This window comes from Choloepus didactylus, chromosome 1 (assembly GCF_015220235.1).
Source record: "Choloepus didactylus isolate mChoDid1 chromosome 1, mChoDid1.pri, whole genome shotgun sequence".
In the NCBI taxonomy this organism is placed as follows: domain Eukaryota; kingdom Metazoa; phylum Chordata; class Mammalia; order Pilosa; family Megalonychidae; genus Choloepus; species Choloepus didactylus.
In genome coordinates this window covers 175,571,889-175,586,418 of record NC_051307.1, presented here as the reverse complement: position 1 = coordinate 175,586,418, position 14,530 = coordinate 175,571,889, and the positions used below count along the sequence as shown (strand labels likewise).

Genomic DNA, 14,530 nt, shown 5'->3' with positions numbered 1-14,530 from the left:
AGGGCGGAGCTCAGGCCTTGAGGCGCATATGCAAATCCCGAAGAAAAGCTGATCTCTCTGCCCTGTGGACCTTTCCTTAATGGCCCTGGTTGCTTTGTCTCTTAGCATTTCAATAACCCATTAGATCTCTGAGGAGGGCCGTTTTTTTTTTTTTTTTTTTTTTTAAATCCTTTTTTCTTTTTCTAAAACAATTACTCTAAGAAGCCCAATACAGAAAGCTTCAAAGAATTGCAATTTGGGCACGTCAAGTCAAGAGCAGAACTAAGAGAGCTCTGAGACAAAAGGCAATAACCCAGTGGCTGAGAAAATTCACTAAACACCACAACTTCCCAAGAAAAGGGGGGTGTCCGCTCACAGCCATCATCCTGGTGGACAGGAAACACTCCTGCCCATCGCCAGCCCCATAGCCCAGAGCTGCCCCAGACAACCCAGTGTGACGGAAGTGCTTCAAATAACAGGCACACACCACAAAACTGGGCGTGGACATTAGCCTTCCCTGCAACCTCAGCTGAATGTCCCAGAGCTGGGAAGGTGGAGCAGTGTGAATTAACAAAGCCCCATTCAGCCATCATTCCAGCAGACTGGGAGCCTCCCTACACAGCCCAGCAGCCCAGAACTGCCCTGGGGGGACGGCACTCACCTGTGACATAGCACAGTCATCCCTCAACAGAGGACCCGGGGTGCACGGCCTGGAAGAGGGGCCCACTTGCAAGTCTCAGGAGCCATACGCCAATACCAAAGACTTGTGGGTCAGTGGCAGAGACAAACTGTGGCAGGACTGAACTGAAGGATTAGACTATTGCAGCAGCTTTAAAACTCTAGGATCATCAGGGAGATTTGATTGTTAGGACCACCCCCCTCCCCGACTGCCCAGAAACACGCCCCACATACAGGGCAGGCAACACCAACTACACACGCAAGCTTGGTACACCAATTGGGCCCCACAAGACTCACTCCCCCACTCACCAAAAAGGCTAAGCAGGGGAGAACTGGCTTGTGGAGAACAGGTGGCTCATGGACGCCACCTGCTGGTTAGTTAGAGAAAGTGTACTCCACGAAGCTGTAGATCTGATAAATTAGAGATAAGGACTTCAATAGGTCTACAAACCCTAAAAGAACCCTATCAAGTTCAGCAAATGCCACGAGGCCAAAAACAACAGAAAATTATAAAGCATATGAAAAAACCAGACGATATGGATAACCCAAGCCCAAGCACCCAAATCAAAAGACTGGAAGAGACACAGCACCTAGAGCAGCTACTCAAAGAACTAAAGATGAACAATGAGACCATAGTACGGGATATGAAGGAAATCAAGAAGACCCTAGAAGAGCATAAAGAAGACATTGCAAGACTAAATAAAAAAATGGATGATCTTATGGAAATTAAAGAAACTGTTGACCAAATTAAAAAGATTCTGGACACTCATAGTACAAGGCTAGAGGAAGTTGAACAACGAATCAGTGACCTGGAAGATGACAGAATGGAAAATGAAAGCATAAAAGAAAGAATGGGGAAAAAAATTGAAAAACTCGAAATGGACCTCAGGGATATGATAGATAATATGAAACGTCCAAATATAAGACTCATTGGTGTCCCAGAAGGGGAAGAAAAGGGTAAAGGTCTAGGAAGAGTATTCAAAGAAATTGTTGGGGAAAACTTCCCAAATCTTCTAAACAACATAAATACACAAATCATAAATGCTCAGTGAACTCCAAATAGAATAAATCCAAAAAAACCCACTCCGAGACATATACTGATCACACTGTCAAACATAGAAGAGAAGGAGCAAGTTCTGAAAGCAGCAAGAGAAAAGCAATTCACCACATACAAAGGAAACAGCATAAGACTAAGTAGTGACTACTCAGCAGCCACCATGGAGGCAAGAAGGCACTGGCACGATATATTTAAAATTCTGAGTGAGAGGAATTTTCAGCCAAGAATACTTTATCCAGCAAAGCTCTCCTTCAAATTTGAGGGAGAGCTTAAATTTTTCACAGACAAAGAAATGCTGAGAGAATTTGCTAACAAGAGACCTGCCCTACTGGAGATACTAAAGGGAGCCCTACAGACAGAGAAACAAAGACAGGACAGAGAGACTTGGAGAAAGGTTCAGTACTAAAGAGATTTGGTATGGGTACAATAAAGGATATTAATAGAGAGAGGGAAAAATATGGCAAACATAAACCAAAGGATAAGATGGCCGATTCAAGAAATGCCTTCACGGTTTTAACGTTGAATGTAAATGGATTAAACTCCCCAATTAAAGATATAGATTCGCAGAATGGATCAAAAAAAATGAACCATCAATATGTTGCATACAAGAGACTCATCTTAGACACAGGGACACAAAGAAACTGAAAGTGAAAGGATGGAAAAAAATATTTCATGCAAGCTACAGCCAAAAGAAAGCAGGTGTAGCAATATTAATCTCAGATAAAATAGACTTCAAATGCAGGGATGTTTTGAGAGACAAAGAAGGCCACTACATACTAATAAAAGGGGCAATTCAGCAAGAAGAAATAACAATCGTAAATGTCTATGCACCCAATCAAGGTGCCACAAAATACATGAGAGAAACACTGGCAAAACTAAAGGAAGCAATTGATGTTTCCACAATAATTGTGGGAGACTTCAACACATCACTCTCTCCTATAGATAGATCAACCAGACAGAACACCAATAAGGAAATTGAAAACCTAAACAATCTGATAAATGAATTAGATTTAACAGACATCTACAGGACATTACATCCCAAATCACCAGGATACACATACTTTTCTAGTGCTCACGGAACTTTCTCCAGAATAGATCATATGCTGGGACATAAAACAAGCCTCAAGAAATTTAAAAAGATTGAAATTATTCAAAGCACATTCTCTGACCACAATGGAATACAATTAGAAGTCAATAACCATCAGAGACTTAGAAAATTCACAAATACCTGGAGGTTAAACAACACACTCCTAAACAATCAGTGGGTTAAAGAAGAAATAGCAAGAGAAATTGCTAAATATATAGAGACGAATGAAAATGAGAACACAACATACCAAAACCTATGGGATGCAGCAAAAGCAGTGCTAAGGGGGAAATTTATAGCACTAAACGCATATATTAAAAAGGAAGAAAGAGCCAAAATCAAAGAACTAATGGATCAACTGAAGAAGCTAGAAAATGAACAGCAAACCAATCCTAAACCAAGTAGAAGAAAAGAAATAACAAGGATTAAAGCAGAAATAAATGACATAGAGAACAAAAAAACAATAGAGAGGATAAATATCATCAAAAGTTGGTTCTTTGAGAAGATCAACAAGATTGACAAGCCCCTAGCTAAACTGACAAAATCAAAAAGAGAGAAGACCCATATAAACAAAATAATGAATGAAAAAGGTGACATAACCGCAGATCCTGAAGAAATTAAAAAAATTATAAGAGGATATTATGAACAACTGTATGGCAACAAACTGGATAATGTAGAAGAAATGGACAATTTCCTGGAAACATATGAACAACCTAGACTGACCAGAGAAGAAATAGAAGACCTCAACCAACCCATCACAAGCAAAGAGATCCAATCAGTCATCAAAAATCTTCCCACAAATAAATGCCCAGGGCCAGATGGCTTCACAGGGGAATTCTACCAAACTTTCCAGAAAGAACTGACACCAATCTTACTCAAACTCTTTCAAAACATTGAAAAAAATGGAACACTACCTAACTCATTCTATGAAGCTAACATCAATCTAATACCAAAACCAGGCAAAGATGCTACAAAAAAGGAAAACTACCGGCCAATCTCCCTAATGAATATAGATGCAAAAATCCTCAACAAAATACTTGCAAATCGAATCCAAAGACACATTAAAAAAATCATACACCATGACCAAGTGGGGTTCATTCCAGGCATGCAAGGATGGTTCAACATAAGAAAAACAATCAATGTATTACAACACATTAAAAACTCGAAAGGGAAAAATCAATTGATCATCTCAATAGATGCTGAAAAAGCATTTGACAAAATCCAACATCCGTTTTTGATAAAAACACTTCAAAAGGTAGGAATTGAAGGAAACTTCCTCAACATGATAAAGAGCATATATGAAAAACCCACAGCCAGCATAGTACTCAACAGTGAGAGACTGAAAGCCTTCCCTCTAAGATCAGGAACAAGACAAGGATGCCCGCTGTCACCACTGTTATTCAACATTGTGCTGGAAGTGCTAGCCAGGGCAATCCGGCAAGACAAAGAAATAAAAGGCATCCAAATTGGAAAAGAAGAAGTAAAACTGTCATTGTTTGCAGACGATATGATCTTATATCTAGAAAACCCTGAGAAATCGACGATACACCTACTAGAGCTAATAAACAAATTTAGCAAAGTAGCGGGATACAAGATTAATGCACATAAGTCAGTAATGTTTCTATATGCTAGAAATGAACAAACTGAAGTGACACTCAAGAAAACGATACCATTTTCAATAGCAACTAAAAAAATCAAGTACCTAGGAATAAACTTAACCAAAGATGTAAAAGACCTATACAAAGAAAACTACATAACTCTACTAAAAGAAATAGAAGGGGACCTTAAAAGATGGAAAAATATTCCATGTTCATGGATAGGAAGGCTAAATGTCATTAAGATGTCAATTCTACCCAAACTCATCTACAGATTCAATGCAATCCCAATCAAAATTCCAACAACCTACTTTCCAGACTTGGAAAAGCTAGTTATCAAATTTATTTGGAAAGGGAAGATGCCTCGAATTGCTAAAGACACTCTAAAAAAGAAAAACGAAGTGGGAGGACTTACACTCCCTGACTTTGAAGCTTATTATAAAGCCACAGTTGCCAAAACAGCATGGTACTGGCACAAAGATAGACGTATAGATCAATGGAATCGAATTGAGAATTCAGAAATAGACCCTCAGATCTATGGCCGACTGATCTTTGATAAGGCCCCCAAAGTCACCGAACTGAGCCATAATGGTCTTTTCAACAAATGGGGCTGGGAGAGTTGGATATCCATATCCAAAAGAATGAAAGAGGACCCCTACCTCACCCCCTACACAAAAATTAACTCAAAATGGACCAAAGATCTCAATATAAAAGAAAGTACCATAAAACTCCTAGAAGATAATGTAGGAAAACATCTTCAAGACCTTGTATTAGGAGGCCACTTCCTAGACTTTACACCCAAAGCACAAGCAACAAAAGAGAAAATAGATAAATGGGAACTCCTCAAGCTTAGAAGTTTCTGCACCTCAAACGAATTTCTCAAAAAGGTAAAGAGGCAGCCAACTCAATGGGAAAAAATTTTTGGAAACCATGTATCTGACAAAAGACTGATATCTTGCATATACAAAGAAATCCTACAACTCAATGACAATAGTACAGACAGCCCAATTATAAAATGGGCAAAAGATATGAAAAGACAGTTCTCTGAAGAGGAAATACAAATGGCCAAGAAACACATGAAAAAATGTTCCGCTTCACTAGTTATTAGAGAGATGCAAATTAAGACCACAATGAGATACCATCTAACACCGGTTAGAATGGCTGCCATTAAACAAACAGGAAACTACAAATGCTGGAGGGGATGTGGAGAAATTGGAACTCTTATTCATTGTTGGTGGGACTGTATAATGGTTCAGCCACTCTGGAAGTCAGTCTGGCAGTTCCTTAGAAAACTAGATATAGAGCTACCATTCGATCCAGCGATTGCACTTCTCGGTATATACCCGGAAGGTCGGAAAGCAGTGACACGAACAGATATCTGCACGCCAATGTTCATAGCAGCATTATTCACAATTGCCAAGAGATGGAAACAACCCAAATGTCCTTCAACAGATGAGTGGATAAATAAAATGTGGTATATACACACGATGGAATACTACGCGGCAGTAAGAAGGAACGATCTGGTGAAACATATGACAACATGGATGAACCTTGAAGACATAATGCTGAGCGAAATAAGCCAGGCACAAAAAGAGAAATATTATATGCTACCACTAATGTGAACTTTGAAAAATGTAAAACAAATGGTTTATAATGTAGAATGTAGGGGAACTAGCAGTAGAGAGCAATTAAGGAAGGGGGAACAATAATCCAAGAAGAACAGATAAGCTATTTAACGTTCTGGGGATGCCCAGAAATGACTATGGTCTGTTAATTTCTGATGGATGTAGTAGGAACAAGTTCACTGAAATGTTGCTATATTATGTAACTTTCTTGGGGTAAAGTAGGAACATGTTGGAAGTTAAGCAGTTATCTTAGGTTAGTTGTCTTTTTCTTACTCCCTTCTTAGGGTCTCTTTGAAATGTTCTTTTATTGTATGTTTGTTTTCTTTTTATCTTTTTTTTTCATACAGTTGATTTAAAAAAGAAGGGAAAGTCAAAAAAAAAAAGAAAAGAAAAGAAAAAAGACAAACAAGGAAAAAAAAAAAAAAGATGTAGTGCCCCCTTGAGGAACCTGTGGAGAATGCAGGGGTATTTGCCTACCCCACCTCCATGGTTGCTAACATGACCACAGACATAGGGGACTGGTGGTTTGATGGGTTGAGCCCTCTACCATAAGTTTTACCCTTGGGAAGACGGTTGCTGCAAAGGAGAGGCTAGGCCTCCCTATATTTGTGCCTAAGAGTCTCCTCCTGAATGCCTCTTTGTTGCTCAGATGTGGCCCTCTCTCTCTGGCTAAGCCAACTTGAAAGGTGAAATCACTGCCCTCCCCCCTACGTGGGATCAGACACCCAGGGGAGTGAATCTCCCTGGCAACGTGGAATATGACTCCCGGGGAGGAATGTAGACCCGGCATCGTGGGACGGAGAACATCTTCTTGACCAAAAGGGGGATGTGAAAGGAAATGAAATAAGCTTCAGTGGCAGAGAGATTCCAAAACGAGCCGAGAGGTCACTCTGTTGGGCACTCTTACGCACACTTTAGACAACCTTTTTTAGGTTCTAAAGAATTGGGGTAGCTGGTGGTGGATACCTGAAACTATTAAACTACAACCCAGAACCCATGAATCTCGAAGACAGTTGTATAAAAATGTAGCTTGTGGGGGGTGACAATGGGATTGGGAAAGCCATAAGGACCACACTCCACTTTGTCTAGTTTGTGGATGGATGTGTAGAAAAGTAGGGGAAGGAAACAAACAGACAAAGGTACCCAGTGTTCTTTTTTACTTCAATTGCTCTTTTTCACTCTAATTATTATTCTTGTTATTTTTGTGTGTGTGCTAATGAAGGTGTCAGGGATTGATTTAGGTGATGAATGTACAACTATGTAATGGTACTGTAAACAATCGAAAGTACAATTTGTTTTGTATGACTGCGTGGTATGTGAATATATCTCAATAAAATGATGATTAAAAAAAAATTAAAAAAAAAAAAAGCCAAAAAAAAAAAAAAAAAACAATCACTGGGATAATCAAAGTGTGCCTAAAGTCTTTAAAAAGAAACTCTTGCCAACTACTATTCTGTCCTCCAACAGCAGTGCCCCCTCACCTCCTACCCAGAAGGGCACCTTCACTACTCTCCTACAAGAGCTCCAAACTATCTACTACCCAAACACTCTCCACAAAACAAAAAGATCTAGGACAAGGATATGAAAACTGGGACTCTCAGCTGCATGTGGCTCTTGCACTCCCCAACCCATAGCATTTCACATTTCTGTATCAGAACAGCTCAATATTACACTCAAAGGAAGTAGTCATGTTTTTTTTGGTTAATGGTGACTACAAATGTGGCTCCAGAATCCCAGAACTGTTAAACGGCACTGATATAGAAAAGACAATTTTAAAAAATGACAAGGTGTGAGGGATGAATGAATATATTACATCTACATTTTCTCCCCATTACACTAAGAACATTTCACTCTCAAGTCTAACAGAATTTGTGCAAGGCAGAAATGTAATCTCTAACAATGTGGCCATTACAAATCCTACTATTACCAAAGCATAAAACATAAATATTCTTCGTATGTGGTTTGACCTGTAATCGCATCAGAATTAATAAGTACTCAAAGCAAACCTAATGCTGAGTCAAAAAAAGAAAAAAAAAAAGAAACCAATAGTCTATCCTAAAGAAATAGCCTAAAATAATTAAAATTCTAATTGCAAAGGGCAGTTGACAAGGCCAGAAATAGTAGCAGTCTTCAAATGTTAAGAAGAATTTTAAATAAAACCTAAGTCTTGCTCATTTACAGCATATAAAATTTGAAAGATAAGCCATTTAGAATGAGCTTAACTTCATTCCCCTACTCATTATGGGAAGAATCCAATAATCCCTTATATCTTTTCTATCTTTTCTACAGTTCACCCACATTTCTAAAAGTAAATGTTTAAGAAAAAAAAAAAGGTCAAGGGCCTAAAGAGTCACTTCTGCTCTAGCCAAGATGGGTTAATAACAAAGACCAAAGTTACTTTACCACTTTAAACTAAAAAAAAAAAAAAAAAAAAAAGGACAAAATACATTAATATATTAAGCAAAAGTCCAGGCACTGGACATCAGGCAGGACAGGGCAGTGATCCCAAGAAAGGAAAAGCAAACACAATGAGAACTACAATTGCCCCAGTGGTACAGGAAGGGAGAACCCAGATGGTTAAGAGTCTGCAGATAGAAATGTAAGCTGTACAATGAGATCTGAAGAGAGCTCTCTTCAAGTATTTGGCTAAGTACTGATGAGCACACGCATGAGAGGATACAACCTGAGTCAGGAGAAAAAAGCACCCAAAAGAAACAGGTGAAACGATCCCAGGGGCTCACATAGGGCTGAGAATAGTTTGTGCTCTCACCAGTCAGAGAGGAAAACCTTGTAATTTATAAGGCATCAGGTAGAATACTCAGTAGGGTACTGCCTAAGTAGTGGGGAACAATTAGCCTAAATAACTGCTTTGGTCACTCTTAACAAAACCAGGCCTTGAAAAGAAAAATCAAACTATTTCCAAATAAACTGCATTCCAAAACAAAATTCAAAAATATTTTTTAGGAATAAAAAAATACCCAGCACTGAAAAAAGTTAATCTTCACAATGTCTGATGGCCAAGAAAAAAAATTATCAGACATCGAAAGGAGCTTAAAAATGTAAGGACAAAAACCAATCAAGAGAAACAGATCCAGATATGGCACCTATAATGGAATTCCATTAGTGGACAAGAACAATTAACAGTTATTATAACTATAATCCATAAATTCAACAAGACAGAGGAATGCCTGAGCATGTTAAATAGTATCACAGAAAAGATACATTATAAAAAGACAAAAACCAAACTTTTAGATATGAATAACAGAATGTCTGAGGTGAAAAAAAATTACACTGGATGGGATTAACATCATATTGTAGATGCTACAGAAAAAGGTTAATAAGCTTGAAAACACAACAAACTATTAAAATGAAACAAAGAAAAAAGACTTTTAAAAAGTCAAGACTGTGCACTTAAAAATGGTTAAGATGGCAAATTTAACCATATTTTATATTACATATAATAAAATATTTTCTACGATAAAACTTTTGAAAAATGTTCAAGGACACAATAATTTATTGAAATGTTAGTTTTTGCACTACTGAAAATTAAAACTATAAATCTAATACAAGTGGGGGTGGGGGGGCAAGGGGCAGACAGAAACAGAGCATCAGTGAGCTGCAGGACAACTTCACACAACACAAAAGGGGAGAGGGCAGAAAAAAATATTAAGAAATTAATGGCCCCAAATTTTCCAAATCTGATGAAAACTATAAATCCACAGATCCAAGAAGCTGAAACCCAAGCACAGGAAACATGAAGAAAACTATATGCCAAGGCATATTATAATCAAACTTCCTTTAAACTGGAGATATAAGAAATCTTTAAAGAAGCCAATGGGGACGGGGGGAGGGAGGGACAGCACGACATATTACATATAAAGGAACAAAGACAAGGATAAAGGCAGTGTTTTCCTTGGAAACAATGCAAGCCAGAAGACAGATGAGCAACATCTTTAAGTGTTTAAAGAAAAAACCTGTCAACCAAGAATTCTATACCCAACAAAAATGCTTCAAAAACAAACGGAAAATAAACACATACCACTAGCAGACCTGATAGCAAGAAATGCTAAAGGAAGTTCCCTAGGCAATAGAAAATGATAAAAATAAGTGAAAATTTGGATTCAAACAAAGGAACAAAGAACACCAGAAATGGTAACAAATTTATGGGAAATAAATTTTCTTATTTCTTAATTCTATTTAAAAATAATTAACTGTTTAAAGCAAAAAATAATCACAATGTAATGTAGCGTTTGCAGCACATGTGGAAATAAAATGACAACAAAAGCATAAAAGCCAGGAGGGGAGGCGGAAATAGAAGGAAAATGTTGAAAGGAATGTTGAAGGGGTTTATGCTATAGGTGAAGGGATATAATATCACTTGGAAGGTAGACTCATGGTTGGAAGATATATTCTATAAATTCTAAAGCAACCACTAAAAAACAAAAGTTATAGCAAGTAATCCAATGAAGTATATAATATAGGGTCATAAAAAAATACTTGAGACTTCTGGGAAGCTGTTAGAATACAGTCTTCCAGGGCTCACTCATTTTACAAAAACAGCGAGGTGACAGGCAGAAACTGTGAAACAACTCTTCTGGGACTATGGAGATTAGGAGAGTACTGCACAGCATACAGGGAAGAATGGGGCAAAGAAACTAAGAAACTTGTGGAAAATTCTGAGTAATTTGCATGGCTGAGGCTCCTGGTGCCTATCCCCCACACTTGGGACAAGCAGCTTTAGGCCAGCCAAGTCCCTGCCTGGTAGGCTGTTATGAACTGAGAGGGCCACGAAGTCCATCTCCCCAAGAACAGAGGGTGACACGCTGAATACTGATCCAGCTATTGGCCAACAAATTTAGACCACTGGATCCCACTGCTTGAGCCCGACCCAGGCAGGCACTGTCCACCCCACTGTTTTGACCCACATCACAGGCGGAGCTGCCAGATGACTAAAAATAACCTGCTTTCTTAGGGATGTTGGGAATAGGCTGCCAAAAAGTGCCATTGCCGGGCAGGCCAGGAGAGCACAGATGAAAAAAAAAAGGCTTTTTGTTGTCTTTCCGGACCCTCTGCCTAGAGGGTCTGGGCCCCCAGTGTAAGTCCCTGGCCCTGTTTTGGCTGGGAAATACTGATGAACCAAGCGTCAAAGAAGAGCCTTAACACAAACCCTATCAACAACAAAATATGAGACAAAAGACAAAAATTGACTTTCAAAATAATCTCATCAAGATAATCAAATGTGCAGATATAAGCAAAAAATTACAAGTCATAATAAGAAACAAGAAGATATGGCACAGTCAAAGGAACAAATTATAAAGTCAGAGGAGTTAACAGAATTTGGAGCAGTTAATCAAAGATGTTCAAACAAATCTCCAAACCCAATTCAAGGAGATAAAGGAAAATATGGCTAAAGAGATAAACAACATTAATACCATGTGGAATAAAGAATTAGAAAGCATGAAAAAAAATAAAATAAATAACAGAACTTATGGGAACAAAAGGCACAACAGATAAGATCAAAAATATGCTAGAGGTATACAATAGCAGATCGGAACAGGCAGAAGAAAGGATCAGAGACCTAGAAAACAGCACATCCAAAATCAAACAGACAAAAAAACAGAAGAGATTGGGGAAAATTGAGCAGGATCTCAGGGAACTGAATGACAAGAAGCAGCATGCAAATATTTGCATCACAGGTACCCCAAAGGGAGAAGAAAAGGAAAAAGGAGTAGAAGGAGTATTTGAGGAAACGACTGAGAACTTCCCAACTCTTATGAATGGCACTGATATCCATGTCCAAGAAGTACAATGTACTCCAAACTGAATAAATCTGAATAGCCTACACCAAGACGCACAGTAATCAGAATGCCAAATGTCAAAGATAAGGAATTCTGAAAGCAGCAAGAAAAAAGCAATTAATTACATAAATAAGATTGAGTATAGATTTCTCATCAGAAACCATGGAGGAGAGAAGGCAGTGGAATGATATATTCAAGACAGTAAAACAGAAATAACAGCCAGCCCAAATTCTCTACTCCAACAAAATTGTCATTCACAAATGAAGGAGAGTTTGAGATATTCCCAGATAAATAGAAGCTGAAAAAGTTCATTAAAAAGAGACCTGCCCCCACAAAAAACACTAAAGGGAGTTCTGCAGGCTAAAAGGAAAGAAAAGGAGAGAGAGGCCTAGAGGAGTGTAGAAATGACGAGTATCAGTAAAGGCAACTAAAAGGATAAAGAGAAACAAAACTATGATATGACATATAAAAAGCCAAAGGATAAAATGGATGAAGTACTGCCTTTACAGTAATTACACTGAATGTTAATGGATTAAACATCTCAATCAAAAGACAAAGACTGGCAGAATGGATAAAAAAAATATGAACCATCTATATGCTGTCTACAAGATCTCACCTTAGACCTAAAGACATAAACAGATTGAAAGTGAAAGGCTGGAAAAAGATATTCCACACAAACTGTCCAAAAATAAAGCTGCGGACTTCTCCTCAAACTCGGCGTTTGGCTGTGGGTTTGCAAGTGGGCTCAATATGCGTAACGAGAAGTGTTATTTCTGTTCGGGGCCAATCTATCCCGGCCACGGCATGATGTTTGTCTGCAATGATTGTAAGGTGTTCAGATTCTGTAAATCCAAATGTCATAAAAAGAAGCGTAATCCTCTCAAGGTCAGGTGGAAATATTCCGGAAGGCAGCTGGAAAAGAGCTTGCAGTCACTAATTCATTTGAATTTGAAAAACGTAGAAATGAACCTGTCAAGTACCAGCAAGAGCTATGGAATAAAACTATTGATGCAGTGAAGAGAGTAGAAGAAATTAAACAGAAATGCCAAGCTAAATTTATAATGAACAGGTTAAAGAAAAATAAAGGACTACAGAAAGTTCAGGACATCAAAGAAGTCACGCAAAACATCCATCTTATCCAGGCTCCTCTTGCAGGCAAAGGAAAGCAGCTGGAAGAAAAAATGGTACTGCAATTACAACAGGATATGGACATGGAAGATATTTCTTAGAAATCTCCTGTCTGTAACCATTTCTATATGTGCTTCTGAAAATCTCTTCTCGAGACTTGGAACTTCTAAACTATTGATGTACTTTTTTCATGAGGTCACTCAAATGAAAGGTAATTAAAAATACATTTCTCCTACATTGCTATCTATAAAACATAAGATGTTATGGATGTTAGATTGTATCTCAACTTCAAACCTATCTCAACTTTAAACCTTCACTGATAAGTTGTACTATGTAAATCATGAAAATTCTGTTTGTAAGTACAGAAGTGAATTGTGGGCATAAAATGGTCATGTCATTTGGATAATGGCCCTAGGCAGCTTTTATGTAATAAGTAATGACAAAATGCATGGCTAATGATACATAAAATAAAACTTCCTTTGCAGTAAAAAAATAAAAAAATACAGCTGCGGTAGCTATGCTAATACCCAACAAAACAGACTTTAAATGTGAAGCTGTTATAAGAGGAAAAGAACATTATGTATTCATCAAGGGGGCAATCCACCAAGAAATAACAATCATAAATATATATGCACCTAATCAGGGTACCCCGAAACACATGAGGCAAACACCAGCAAAACTGAAAGGAGAAAAAGATGTATGTCCAATAATAATTGGAGACTTCAATACAACACTCACATCAACAGACAGAAATCTAGACAGAGAATCAATAAGGAAATAGAGAACTTGAAAAATATGATAAATGAACTAGACCTAACAGACATATACAGAATAAGGCACCCCAAAACAGCAGGGTATATATTCTTCTCAAGTGCTCATGGATCATTCTCTAGAATAGGCCATATGTTGGGTTAGAAGACAGGTCTTAATAAATTTAAAAAGATTAAAATACACAAAGCCCTTTCCCTGATCATAATGGAATGAACCTGGAAATCAACAAAAGGCAGAAACGGAAAACACACAGATTTTTGAAGGTTAAACAACACACTCTTAAACAATCAGTGGGTCAAAGAAGAAACTGTAAGAGAAATCAGTAAATATCGAGACAAATGAAAACGAGAACACAACATATCAAAACTTACAGGATGTTGTGAAGGCAGTGCTGAGAGGAAAATGTATAGCCCTAAATGTCTACATAAAAAGGAAGACAGAGCTAACATCAGAGAGCAGCTTACACAGCTGGAGGAACTAGAAAAAGAACAGCAAACTATTCCCAAAGCAAGTTAGAAGGAAACAAATAACAAAGATTAGAACAGAAATAAATGAAATTGAGAACAAAAAAACAAGAGAATCAAAACCAAAACTTGGCTCTTTGAGAAGATAACAAAATTGACAAACCCTTACCTAGACTGACAAAGAAAAATGAAAGAAGTTGCAAATAAGTAAAACTGGAAATGAAAGGAGGGTAATACTACTGATTGCACAGAAATAAAACATCTTAAGAGGATACTATGAACAACTGTACACCAACAAACTAGACAACTTAGATGAAATGGATAATTTTCTAGAAATACATGTATAACCTA

At 37.8% G+C, this 14,530-nt stretch overlaps 1 protein-coding gene and 1 pseudogene across 1 annotated transcript in view; one reads left to right on the top strand and one right to left on the bottom strand.

Moving 5' to 3' along the window:
- LOC119541636 (ubiquitin-conjugating enzyme E2 E1) overlaps positions 1-14,530 on the bottom strand; it is a 96,418-nt gene that overhangs the window by 38,541 nt on the left and 43,347 nt on the right. The window lies entirely within an intron of this gene.
- On the top strand, positions 12,567-13,045 carry LOC119541643 (annotated as a pseudogene).